Genomic DNA, 12756 nt, shown 5'->3' with positions numbered 1-12756 from the left:
ATTCTGGGACTAGTAGTTCTTTAAGGGTGGAGAGACAGTGAAAGGGTGCAAGAGGCCTGGCGGCTGACATCAAGGTTCTGTATTTGGGCCGTACATTCTTAGAAGTTATTGAGGTCAAGGTTCTGTATTTGGGCCGTACATTCTTAGAAGTTATTGAGGTCAAGGTTCTGTATTTGGGCCGTACATTCTTAGAAGGTACTGAGGTCAAGGTTCTGTATTTGGGCCGTACATTCTTAGAAGGCACTGAAGTCAAGGTTCTGTATTTGGGCCGTACATTCTTAGAAGGTACTGAAGTCACGTTCTGTATTTGGGCCATACATTCTTAGAAGGTACTGGTGTCAAGGTTCTGTATTTGGGCTGTACATTCTTAGAAGGTACTGAAGTCACGTTCTCTATTTGGGACGTACATTCTTAGAAGGTACTGAAGTCACGTTCTCTATTTGGGCCGTACATTCTTAGAAGGTACTGAAGTCACGTTCTCTATTTGGGCCGTACATTCTTAGAAGGTACTTAAGTCACGTTCTGTATTTGGGCCGTACATTCTTAGAAGGTACTGAAGTCACGTTCTCTATTTGGGCCGTACATTCTTAGAAGGTATTTAAGTCACGTTCTGTATTTGGGCCGTACATTCTTAGAAGATTCTGAAGTCAAGGTCTTGTATTTGGGTTGTACATTCTCAGAAGGTACTGAAGTCACGTTCTGTATTTGGGCTGTACATTCTTAGAAGGTACTGAAGTCACGGTTCTCTATTTGGGCCGTACATTCTTAGAAGGTACTGAGGTTAAATCTCGGTATTTGGGCCGTACATTCTTAGAAGGTACTGAGGTCAAGTGTGGGGGTTTCTGATTCCCAGACCAGCAGAACCAAGATCCACGGGAGTCAAGATGATGCCTCTTCACTCCTGTAGGGTATAGCCACCTCAAACCAAGTAGGCACACTGAGATATACTGAAACCCCCAGGGAGGGGAGAGACAGGAAAGGACCACCTGGACGTCTTTCTGAATTAAGGAACTGTAAATCGGATAATCCTGCAGACGGATAGGGAGACAAAGGTAAGAAATTTATAGCAATATGAAAACTGTGCTCAAGGTAAATTCTAAAGGTTAAGAATTTCACATTGTATGCTTGCCCATACTTACATGTGTTTTAATCGCAAGAACTTAAAAGCGTCTCTCTAGGAATACAGTGTGTGTCCGTTAGGCAGGCTGAATCTTATCGTGGCGATACAAAAGGGGATGATGGTCCACCACCTGTGGTTTTTGCATTTGTCACCCCGAGTGGGATGGGTATGCTCAGACGTGAGTCCCATGCTTACTTTACCACTGGATTCAAGCAAGCCGGGCTGAAGACGGCTGGAATGCCAGAAACCGGTCCTCGGAAGCTTGTTTCCGGTCCAGGTAAGACATGGCTTGGCAGTTCGGGCTGGACTGTTCCCATGAGGCACAGGGTCAGACTGATTTGCATATAGCCATGTCTGAAGTGGGATGGTGTGGAGTGCAAAAAAACGATGGATTTAGGCCCAGATCTCTGTACTGGGGTGAATGTATGAAATTGTTCTGCATTCTGTCCATCAACTGTGGTTTTTTAATCTTAACGTGCACACAATGCCTGGGTAAAGGAAGAATACTCCCAACGTGTACTTCACAATGAAAGCCCAGCTCCGCCGCAACAAAAACAATCAGGGCTTGAATTCTGGTGCGGCTTGCACCGTCAGAGAAAAAGAGAAAGACACGACTCGCGTCTGAGGCAGGGGAAAAAAGGAGAAAGAACCAAACCAGGTAAATCTATCGCGACCTTGCGCTAAGTAAACAAAAAGTAAAGCAACGTTTAAACGCTTGCAGCGCGACCTCGCGCTCGAGAAACAAAGCCATATTTGACTGCTGGAAGCTCAGGATTCAAAAACAGTGCTCAGGATATAATTCCAAAACTCGAGCAGGCAAGGAAAAGGGGCGTCGTCCAATCCAGGGAGAAAAGCCAAGCACCTGATACCAGGAGCTGGCAGCCTATATGCTGTAGCAGGTCAGCTGACCGCTCCTATTGTAGCATGGGAAAGCATACAAGGTGACTTCCCTCACAGTGAATTCTGGGACTAGTAGTTCTTTAAGGGTGGAGAGACAGTGAAAGGGTGCAAGAGGCCTGGCGGCTGACATCAAGGTTCTGTATTTGGGCCGTACATTCTTAGAAGTTATTGAGGTCAAGGTTCTGTATTTGGGCCGTACATTCTTAGAAGTTATTGAGGTCAAGGTTCTGTATTTGGGCCGTACATTCTTAGAAGGTACTGAGGTCAAGGTTCTGTATTTGGGCCGTACATTCTTAGAAGGCACTGAAGTCAAGGTTCTGTATTTGGGCCGTACATTCTTAGAAGGTACTGAAGTCACGTTCTGTATTTGGGCCATACATTCTTAGAAGGTACTGGTGTCAAGGTTCTGTATTTGGGCTGTACATTCTTAGAAGGTACTGAAGTCACGTTCTCTATTTGGGACGTACATTCTTAGAAGGTACTGAAGTCACGTTCTCTATTTGGGCCGTACATTCTTAGAAGGTACTGAAGTCACGTTCTCTATTTGGGCCGTACATTCTTAGAAGGTACTTAAGTCACGTTCTGTATTTGGGCCGTACATTCTTAGAAGGTACTGAAGTCACGTTCTCTATTTGGGCCGTACATTCTTAGAAGGTATTTAAGTCACGTTCTGTATTTGGGCCGTACATTCTTAGAAGATTCTGAAGTCAAGGTCTTGTATTTGGGTTGTACATTCTCAGAAGGTACTGAAGTCACGTTCTGTATTTGGGCTGTACATTCTTAGAAGGTACTGAAGTCACGGTTCTCTATTTGGGCCGTACATTCTTAGAAGGTACTGATGTTAAATCTCGGTATTTGGGCCGTACATTCTTAGAAGGTACTGAGGTCAAGTGTGGGGGTTTCTGATTCCCAGACCAGCAGAACCAAGATCCACGGGAGTCAAGATGATGCCTCTTCACTCCTGTAGGGTATAGCCACCTCAAACCAAGTAGGCACACTGAGATATACTGAAACCCCCAGGGAGGGGAGAGACAGGAAAGGACCACCTGGACGTCTTTCTGAATTAAGGAACTGTAAATCGGATAATCCTGCAGACGGATAGGGAGACAAAGGTAAGAAATTTATAGCAATATGAAAACTGTGCTCAAGGTAAATTCTAAAGGTTAAGAATTTCACATTGTATGCTTGCCCATACTTACATGTGTTTTAATCGCAAGAACTTAAAAGCGTCTCTCTAGGAATACAGTGTGTGTCCGTTAGGCAGGCTGAATCTTATCGTGGCGATACAAAAGGGGATGATGGTCCACCACCTGTGGTTTTTGCATTTGTCACCCCGAGTGGGATGGGTATGCTCAGACGTGAGTCCCATGCTTACTTTACCACTGGATTCAAGCAAGCCGGGCTGAAGACGGCTGGAATGCCAGAAACCGGTCCTCGGAAGCTTGTTTCCGGTCCAGGTAAGACATGGCTTGGCAGTTCGGGCTGGACTGTTCCCATGAGGCACAGGGTCAGACTGATTTGCATATAGCCATGTCTGAAGTGGGATGGTGTGGAGTGCAAAAAAACGATGGATTTAGGCCCAGATCTCTGTACTGGGGTGAATGTATGAAATTGTTCTGCATTCTGTCCATCAACTGTGGTTTTTTAATCTTAACGTGCACACAATGCCTGGGTAAAGGAAGAATACTCCCAACGTGTACTTCACAATGAAAGCCTAGCTCCGCCGCAACAAAAACAATCAGGGCTTGAATTCTGGTGCGGCTTGCACCGTCAGAGAAAAAGAGAAAGACACGACTCGCGTCTGAGGCAGGGGAAAAAAGGAGAAAGAACCAAACCAGGTAAATCTATCGCGACCTTGCGCTAAGTAAACAAAAAGTAAAGCAACGTTTAAACGCTTGCAGCGCGACCTCGCGCTCGAGTAACAAAGCCATATTTGACTGCTGGAAGCTCAGGATTCAAAAACAGTGCTCAGGATATAATTCCAAAACTCGAGCAGGCAAGGAAAAGGGGCGTCGTCCAATCCAGGGAGGAAAGCCAAGCACCTGATACCAGGAGCTGGCAGCCTATATGCTGTAGCAGGTCAGCTGACCGCTCCTATTGTAGCATGGGAAAGCATACAAGGTGACTTCCCTCACAGTGAATTCTGGGACTAGTAGTTCTTTAAGGGTGGAGAGACAGTGAAAGGGTGCAAGAGGCCTGGCGGCTGACATCAAGGTTCTGTATTTGGGCCGTACATTCTTAGAAGTTATTGAGGTCAAGGTTCTGTATTTGGGCCGTACATTCTTAGAAGTTATTGAGGTCAAGGTTCTGTATTTGGGCCGTACATTCTTAGAAGGTACTGAGGTCAAGGTTCTGTATTTGGGCCGTACATTCTTAGAAGGTACTGAAGTCAAGGTTCTGTATTTGGGCCGTACATTCTTAGAAGGTACTGAAGTCAAGGTTCTGTATTTGGGCCGTACATTCTTAGAAGGTACTGAAGTCAAGGTTCTGTATTTGGGCCGTACATTCTTAGAAGGTACTGAGGTCAAGGTTCTGTATTTGGGCCGTACATTCTTAGAAGGTACTGAAGTCACAGTTCTGGGCGGTTGAGCTTCAGATGTAGCAGGCGCTGAGGAGAACCACAGCCGGATGATGCCGGTTGAGGTCAGTTGGTTGTCACCTAAATAAATCTATCTTGAACTTTACTGGATACTGAATCCATCTTTGCTTCCACAAAGTATGGGCATCACCGCCTAGATACCCTCACCGGTGATCAGAAGCGCTCTGCAAATCTACTGATTGATGCTACCGGTGACAGAATCGTTTATTGACACAGCACCTTAAACGTGGGTGATGGTGGTTAGGAGGGAGCTCTATCTGGAAGATGGAATCTTTCAATGGCTCATTTAACAATTCTTCACAATGAGTTTTCTCCTTTTTTTTGCAGATCATTTGTACAAACACCAATGAATACGAATGCGATCTAGGGACTTGTTGCCAATGAACTGCTACCAACAGTCTCTCAGAGCCTAGAGAACACAAGGAAGCAGAGAAAGAAGTGTTTAGTGTAAGGTAGGTTTCTAGAAGTTTTATATTATCTGTTGCAAATGTTTACTTATTGGGTCACTTTTTTGTGGGTGTTATGTCGCAGTCTGTACAGGCTTTCGCTCTATAAGCTTGGGGTTCTGGATGCATGTTTTCCTATCCCACCTTGGTCGCCAATGTAATATTCAAGAAAGTCCTCGTGTACAGGTACAAACAGGTTCGCTGTTGCATATTTTTAGTTCTAGCTCTGGTTAGAGGTATCGGCAGCTTGACAATGGAAAGCAGGAACATCATTGTCACCACACTGTGCTTGGTAAACGTCCACAGCTTGAACTCTGATTTAAGTGCCAAGGTGTTATTCATCTCTAGACTCTCTTTGGTGCCACACAGGATGGCTGTGCACAACCAGGGATATCCATGTGATTTTGGTTTTTGCACTCACGTGGTGTGAGTTGCAGTTTGTCTACTATTCTGGACACAGACTAAGGGGTCAAGTATGGAGGGGGACTGGGATGATATTAAAATAATCCAAGGTGTATAATCTAATGGGACCCCTCGCATATATGGTATATTTCCATATGGTGAACTACAGTTTCATGAGGGGCATATCATGGTATATTGGCTGCACAAAATTATAGTACCCTGAAGAAGTTCACAGTGGTGAACGAAACGCGTTGGTTGTGTTGTTTTGCTATAACACTTGGATCTATATGTCTACTGTAAAAGTACTATAAAGAAGATATGGAACATTCTACATTTTGATTTGGAATCTTTCGCATTATTATTTTCTGTTGGTGCATCACTGTATTTATTTTTCCATATTGTGCGCATCTGTTGCACCCTTGAGCAACGGGTGCTTATAGCGGATGCACAACGCCTCTCTGGAAATTACTTACTGTGCTCCAAAGAGGAAGTGCTGTTCATTGGGCTCACTGCTCATGCTGTATTTTTGTGGTTAGTTTGAGTTATGTGACCAGTAGGTTTAGCTACCAAGCTGCTGGCTTACCAGTCACCTCTGAGCCTATGATGCGGACCTCCATCACACCACTTTCGGCTGTCACCAAATCATAGAGACAGCCATTGCTGTCGTCTCACAATCAGAAGACTGATCATGGAAAACACAATCCCTATCTCAAGGAGACTCAACACAACAAGCAGCGACTGCAAGAGGATGTCTTAAGAGAGTCGTAAGACAGCATCATGGAACTGATGCTGGAAAGGTCCCCCGAACCAGGACTTGGCGTCCTTTGTATCGGTCTATCCTCTCTCATTCCTCTTTCTTATACGGCACAGTGACAAGACAGTTCCTGTGCGTCCCTTTAGAAACGTATTGCGATAACCCCTCCTCACATCTGTCCTTGGGTATGGAGAAGGCGTCTAACCGAGAGGGTGGTAACCAGCCAAATTCTCAACTAGCCAAATTCTCAACCAGCTTGGATGAGGCCAAACCTTAAATGGCATTAAAGGGCGGATAAAGTGTGAAAGCAAATACCAGAGGTTGTCGCAAACATGAAGGCTGAGAAGATGAGATCCGTGCTAAAGAAGGACATCCTTTAGTCTTTACCCAGCCAAAATAATCCTAGACGCAGAAGGCGTCAAATGCTTTGTCATTGGCCAACAGCTATAGACAGGCTTAGCCGGATGATGAGAGAGGTGGAGAGCTGTCCTGCAGAGAGTATGAGAGGGGATTAATCTGGCTGCAGTTCCATTTTAATGCAAAGGATATCAAATCCAACAAATGAAACAACGCTGAACAGCTACAAGCCATGTAAAGAAGGGGACAGCAAACCTCCTAATCCACACCATATACATGTGTGTGTGTATATATATATATATATATATATATATATATATACACATATATATATATACATATATATATATATATATGTGTGTATATATATATATATATATATATATATATATATATATATATATATATATATATATATATATATATATATATATATATATATATATATATATATATATATATATATATATATATATATATATCCAACATTAAAGTTCGCCTGCTGTAGGAAGAGCCCAACACTCGGTATTCAATAGCCCAACTCTTTAATGAAGGGAATGATGTGGCAGAACAGCTCAGTCCAGCATAAGATTAGCCCGACGCGTTTCGTGATACTCATCACTTCTTCTGGGGCTTCTGGCTTGTTAACTGGCCGAAACAGCAGTTTACGCGGCATCGCGTTTATGTAATTGTTCCCGCCCCAGTGGGCGCGGCCGCTCCCCGTGGCCTGTGGTAATTGTAGTTCCATGCCGCTGCCGTTCTGTTAGTCAAAAATTGCCAAAATTAAAATCACAGTGGATTGCGGTGCCAAGCTGCCACATAACACACCACTTGCTTGCTCCTTCAGAAAAAGGCACCCAATGTCCTTACGTGAAAGCGCCAGGTGACGCCACCACAGGACCGCCATCACCACAATGGCAGCCGGGCTCTATTCCCGCGGCTCAGGCAAGCCGCAAAACATCCAACATTAAAGTTCGCCTGCTGTAGGAAGAGCCCAACACTCGGTATTCAATAGCCCAACTCTTTAATGAAGGGAATGATGTGGCAGAACAGCTCAGTCCAGCATAAGATTAGCCCGACGCGTTTCGTGATACTCATCACTTCTTCTGGGGCTTCTGGCTTGTTAACTGGCCGAAACAGCAGTTTACGCGGCATCGCGTTTATGTAATTGTTCCCGCCCCAGTGGGCGCGGCCGCTCCCCGTGGCCTGTGGTAATTGTAGTTCCATGCCGCTGCCGTTCTGTTAGTCAAAAATTGCCAAAATTAAAATCACAGTGGATTGCGGTGCCAAGCTGCCACATAACACACCACTTGCTTGCTCCTTCAGAAAAAGGCACCCAATGTCCTTACGTGAAAGCGCCAGGTGACGCCACCACAGGACCGCCATCACCACAATGGCAGCCGGGCTCTATTCCCGCGGCTCAGGCAAGCCGCAAAACATCCAACATTAAAGTTCGCCTGCTGTAGGAAGAGCCCAACACTCGGTATTCAATAGCCCAACTCTTTAATGAAGGGAATGATGTGGCAGAACAGCTCAGTCCAGCATAAGATTAGCCCGACGCGTTTCGTGATACTCATCACTTCTTCTGGGGCTTCTGGCTTGTTAACTGGCCGAAACAGCAGTTTACGCGGCATCACGTTTATGTAATTGTTCCCGCCCCAGTGGGCGCGGCCGCTCCCCGTGGCCTGTGGTAATTGTAGTTCCATGCCGCTGCCGTTCTGTTAGTCAAAAATTGCCAAAATTAAAATCACAGTGGATTGCGGTGCCAAGCTGCCACATAACACACCACTTGCTTGCTCCTTCAGAAAAAGGCACCCAATGTCCTTACGTGAAAGCGCCAGGTGACGCCACCACAGGACCGCCATCACCACAATGGCAGCCGGGCTCTATTCCCGCGGCTCAGGCAAGCCGCAAAACATCCAACATTAAAGTTCGCCTGCTGTAGGAAGAGCCCAACACTCGGTATTCAATAGCCCAACTCTTAAATGAAGGGAATGATGTGGCAGAACAACTGGCGCTTTCACGTAAGGACATTGGGTGCCTTTTTCTGAAGGAGCAAGCAAGTGGTGTGTTATGTGGCAGCTTGACTAACAGAACGGCAGCGGCATGGAACTACAATTACCACAGGCCACAGGGAGCGGCCGCGCCCACTGGGGCGGGAACAATTACATAAACGCGATGCCGCGTAAACTGCTGTTTCGGCCAGTTAACAAGCCAGAAGCCCCAGAAGAAGTGATGAGTATCACGAAACGCGTCGGGCTAATCTTATGCTGGACTGAGCTGTTCTGCCACATCATTCCCTTCTTTAAAGAGTTGGGCTATTGAATACCGAGTGTTGGGCTCTTCCTACAGCAGGCGAACTTTAATGTTGGATGTTTTGCGGCTTGCCTGAGCCGCGGGAATAGAGCCCGGCTGCCATTGTGGTGATGGCGGTCCTGTGGTGGCGTCACCTGGCGCTTTCACGTAAGGACATTGGGTGCCTTTTTCTGAAGGAGCAAGCAAGTGGTGTGTTATGTGACAGCTTGGCACCGCAATCCACTGTGATTTTAATTTTGGCAATTTTTGACTAACAGAACGGCAGCGGCATGGAACTACAATTACCACAGGCCACGGGGAGCGGCCGCGCCCACTGGGGCGGGAACAATTACATAAACGCGATGCCGCGTAAACTGCTGTTTCGGCCAGTTAACAAGCCAGAAGCCCCAGAAGAAGTGATGAGTATCACGAAACGCGTCGGGCTAATCTTATGCTGGACTGAGCTGTTCTGCCACATCATTCCCTTCATTAAAGAGTTGGGCTATTGAATACCGAGTGTTGGGCTCTTCCTACAGCAGGCGAACTTTAATGTTGGATGTTTTGCGGCTTGCCTGAGCCGCGGGAATAGAGCCCGGCTGCCATTGTGGTGATGGCGGTCCTGTGGTGGCGTCACCTGGCGCTTTCACGTAAGGACATTGGGTGCCTTTTTCTGAAGGAGCAAGCAAGTGGTGTGTTATGTGGCAGCTTGGCACCGCAATCCACTGTGATTTTAATTTTGGCAATTTTTGACTAACAGAACGGCAGCGGCATGGAACTACAATTACCACAGGCCACGGGGAGCGGCCGCGCCCACTGGGGCGGGAACAATTACATAAACGCGATGCCGCGTAAACTGCTGTTTCGGCCAGTTAACAAGCCAGAAGCCCCAGAAGAAGTGATGAGTATCACGAAACGCGTCGGGCTAATCTTATGCTGGACTGAGCTGTTCTGCCACATCATTCCCTTCATTAAAGAGTTGGGCTATTGAATACCGAGTGTTGGGCTCTTCCTACAGCAGGCGAACTTTAATGTTGGATGTTTTGCGGCTTGCCTGAGCCACGGGAATAGAGCCCAGCTGCCATTGTGGTGATGGCGGTCCTGTGGTGGCGTCACCTGGCGCTTTCACGTAAGGACATTGGGTGCCTTTTTCTGAAGGAGCAAGCAAGCGGTGTGTTATGTGGCAGCTTGGCACCGCAATCCACTGTGATTTTAATTTTGGCAATTTTTGACTAACAGAACGGCAGCGGCATGGAACTACAATTACCACAGGCCACGGGGAGCGGCCGCGCCCACTGGGGCGGAAACAATTACATAAACGCGATGCCGCGTAAACTGCTGTTTCGGCCAGTTAACAAGCCAGAAGCCCCAGAAGAAGTGATGAGTATCACGAAACGCGTCGGGCTAATCTTATGCTGGACTGAGCTGTTCTGCCACATCATTCCCTTCATTAAAGAGTTGGGCTATTGAATACCGAGTGTTGGGCTCTTCCTACAGCAGGCGAACTTTAATGTTGGATGTTTTGCGGCTTGCCTGAGCCGCGGGAATAGAGCCCAGCTGCCATTGTGGTGATGGCGGTCCTGTGGTGGCGTCACCTGGCGCTTTCACGTAAGGACATTGGGTGCCTTTTTCTGAAGGAGCAAGCAAGCGGTGTGTTATGTGGCAGCTTGGCACCGCAATCCACTGTGATTTTAATTTTGGCAATTTTTGACTAACAGAACGGCAGCGGCATGGAACTACAATTACCACAGGCCACGGGGAGCGGCCGCGCCCACTGGGGCGGGAACAATTACATAAACGCGATGCCGCGTAAACTGCTGTTTCGGCCAGTTAACAAGCCAGAAGCCCCAGAAGAAGTGATGAGTATCACGAAACGCGTCGGGCTAATCTTATGCTGGACTGAGCTGTTCTGCCACATCATTCCCTTCTTTAAAGAGTTGGGCTATTGAATACCGAGTGTTGGGCTCTTCCTACAGCAGGCGAACTTTAATGTTGGATGTTTTGCGGCTTGCCTGAGCCGCGGGAATAGAGCCCGGCTGCCATTGTGGTGATGGCGGTCCTGTGGTGGCGTCACCTGGCGCTTTCACGTAAGGACATTGGGTGCCTTTTTCTGAAGGAGCAAGCAAGTGGTGTGTTATGTGACAGCTTGGCACCGCAATCCACTGTGATTTTAATTTTGGCAATTTTTGACTAACAGAACGGCAGCGGCATGGAACTACAATTACCACAGGCCACGGGGAGCGGCCGCGCCCACTGGGGCGGGAACAATTACATAAACGCGATGCCGCGTAAACTGCTGTTTCGGCCAGTTAACAAGCCAGAAGCCCCAGAAGAAGTGATGAGTATCACGAAACGCGTCGGGCTAATCTTATGCTGGACTGAGCTGTTCTGCCACATCATTCCCTTCATTAAAGAGTTGGGCTATTGAATACCGAGTGTTGGGCTCTTCCTACAGCAGGCGAACTTTAATGTTGGATGTTTTGCGGCTTGCCTGAGCCGCGGGAATAGAGCCCGGCTGCCATTGTGGTGATGGCGGTCCTGTGGTGGCGTCACCTGGCGCTTTCGGGTAAGGACATTGGGTGCCTTTTTCTGAAGGAGCAAGCAAGTGGTGTGTTATGTGGCAGCTTGGCACCGCAATCCACTGTGATTTTAATTTTGGCAATTTTTGACTAACAGAACGGCAGCGGCATGGAACTACAATTACCACAGGCCACGGGGAGCGGCCGCGCCCACTGGGGCGGGAACAATTACATAAACGCGATGCCGCGTAAACTGCTGTTTCGGCCAGTTAACAAGCCAGAAGCCCCAGAAGAAGTGATGAGTATCACGAAACGCGTCGGGCTAATCTTATGCTGGACTGAGCTGTTCTGCCACATCATTCCCTTCTTTAAAGAGTTGGGCTATTGAATACCGAGTGTTGGGCTCTTCCTACAGCAGGCGAACTTTAATGTTGGATGTTTTGCGGCTTGCCTGAGCCGCGGGAATAGAGCCCGGCTGCCATTGTGGTGATGGCGGTCCTGTGGTGGCGTCACCTGGCGCTTTCACGTAAGGACATTGGGTGCCTTTTTCTGAAGGAGCAAGCAAGTGGTGTGTTATGTGACAGCTTGGCACCGCAATCCACTGTGATTTTAATTTTGGCAATTTTTGACTAACAGAACGGCAGCGGCATGGAACTACAATTACCACAGGCCACGGGGAGCGGCCGCGCCCACTGGGGCGGGAACAATTACATAAACGCGATGCCGCGTAAACTGCTGTTTCGGCCAGTTAACAAGCCAGAAGCCCCAGAAGAAGTGATGAGTATCACGAAACGCGTCGGGCTAATCTTATGCTGGACTGAGCTGTTCTGCCACATCATTCCCTTCATTAAAGAGTTGGGCTATTGAATACCGAGTGTTGGGCTCTTCCTACAGCAGGCGAACTTTAATGTTGGATGTTTTGCGGCTTGCCTGAGCCGCGGGAATAGAGCCCGGCTGCCATTGTGGTGATGGCGGTCCTGTGGTGGCGTCACCTGGCGCTTTCGGGTAAGGACATTGGGTGCCTTTTTCTGAAGGAGCAAGCAAGTGGTGTGTTATGTGGCAGCTTGGCACCGCAATCCACTGTGATTTTAATTTTGGCAATTTTTGACTAACAGAACGGCAGCGGCATGGAACTACAATTACCACAGGCCACGGGGAGCGGCCGCGCCCACTGGGGCGGGAACAATTACATAAACGCGATGCCGCGTAAACTGCTGTTTCGGCCAGTTAACAAGCCAGAAGCCCCAGAAGAAGTGATGAGTATCACGAAACGCGTCGGGCTAATCTTATGCTGGACTGAGCTGTTCTGCCACATCATTCCCTTCATTAAAGAGTTGGGCTATTGAATACCGAGTGTTGGGCTCTTC

At 47.6% G+C, this 12756-nt stretch overlaps 1 protein-coding gene across 5 annotated transcripts in view; it reads left to right on the top strand.

The window, feature by feature from the left end:
• Positions 1-12756, top strand: part of SLC29A1 (solute carrier family 29 member 1 (Augustine blood group)) — a 444508-nt gene that overhangs the window by 49537 nt on the left and 382215 nt on the right. For 2 of the 5 annotated variants that reach the window (XM_086925861.1, XM_086925864.1), the window contains one exon: positions 4947-5071. The exons of 1 other annotated variant lie outside the window; for it this stretch is intronic. The gene's annotated coding sequence lies outside the window, so the exon portion shown is untranslated. Of the gene's footprint in view, positions 1-4817; positions 5072-12756 lie in introns of all 5 variants that reach the window. 2 more of the 5 variants (XM_086925862.1, XM_086925865.1) reach the window with 2 other exon arrangements.

Source organism: Lissotriton vulgaris, chromosome 6 (assembly GCF_964263255.1).
Source record: "Lissotriton vulgaris chromosome 6, aLisVul1.2, whole genome shotgun sequence".
NCBI classification, from domain to species: Eukaryota; Metazoa; Chordata; class Amphibia; order Caudata; family Salamandridae; genus Lissotriton; species Lissotriton vulgaris.
This window is presented reverse-complemented; position numbering and strand designations above follow the sequence as displayed.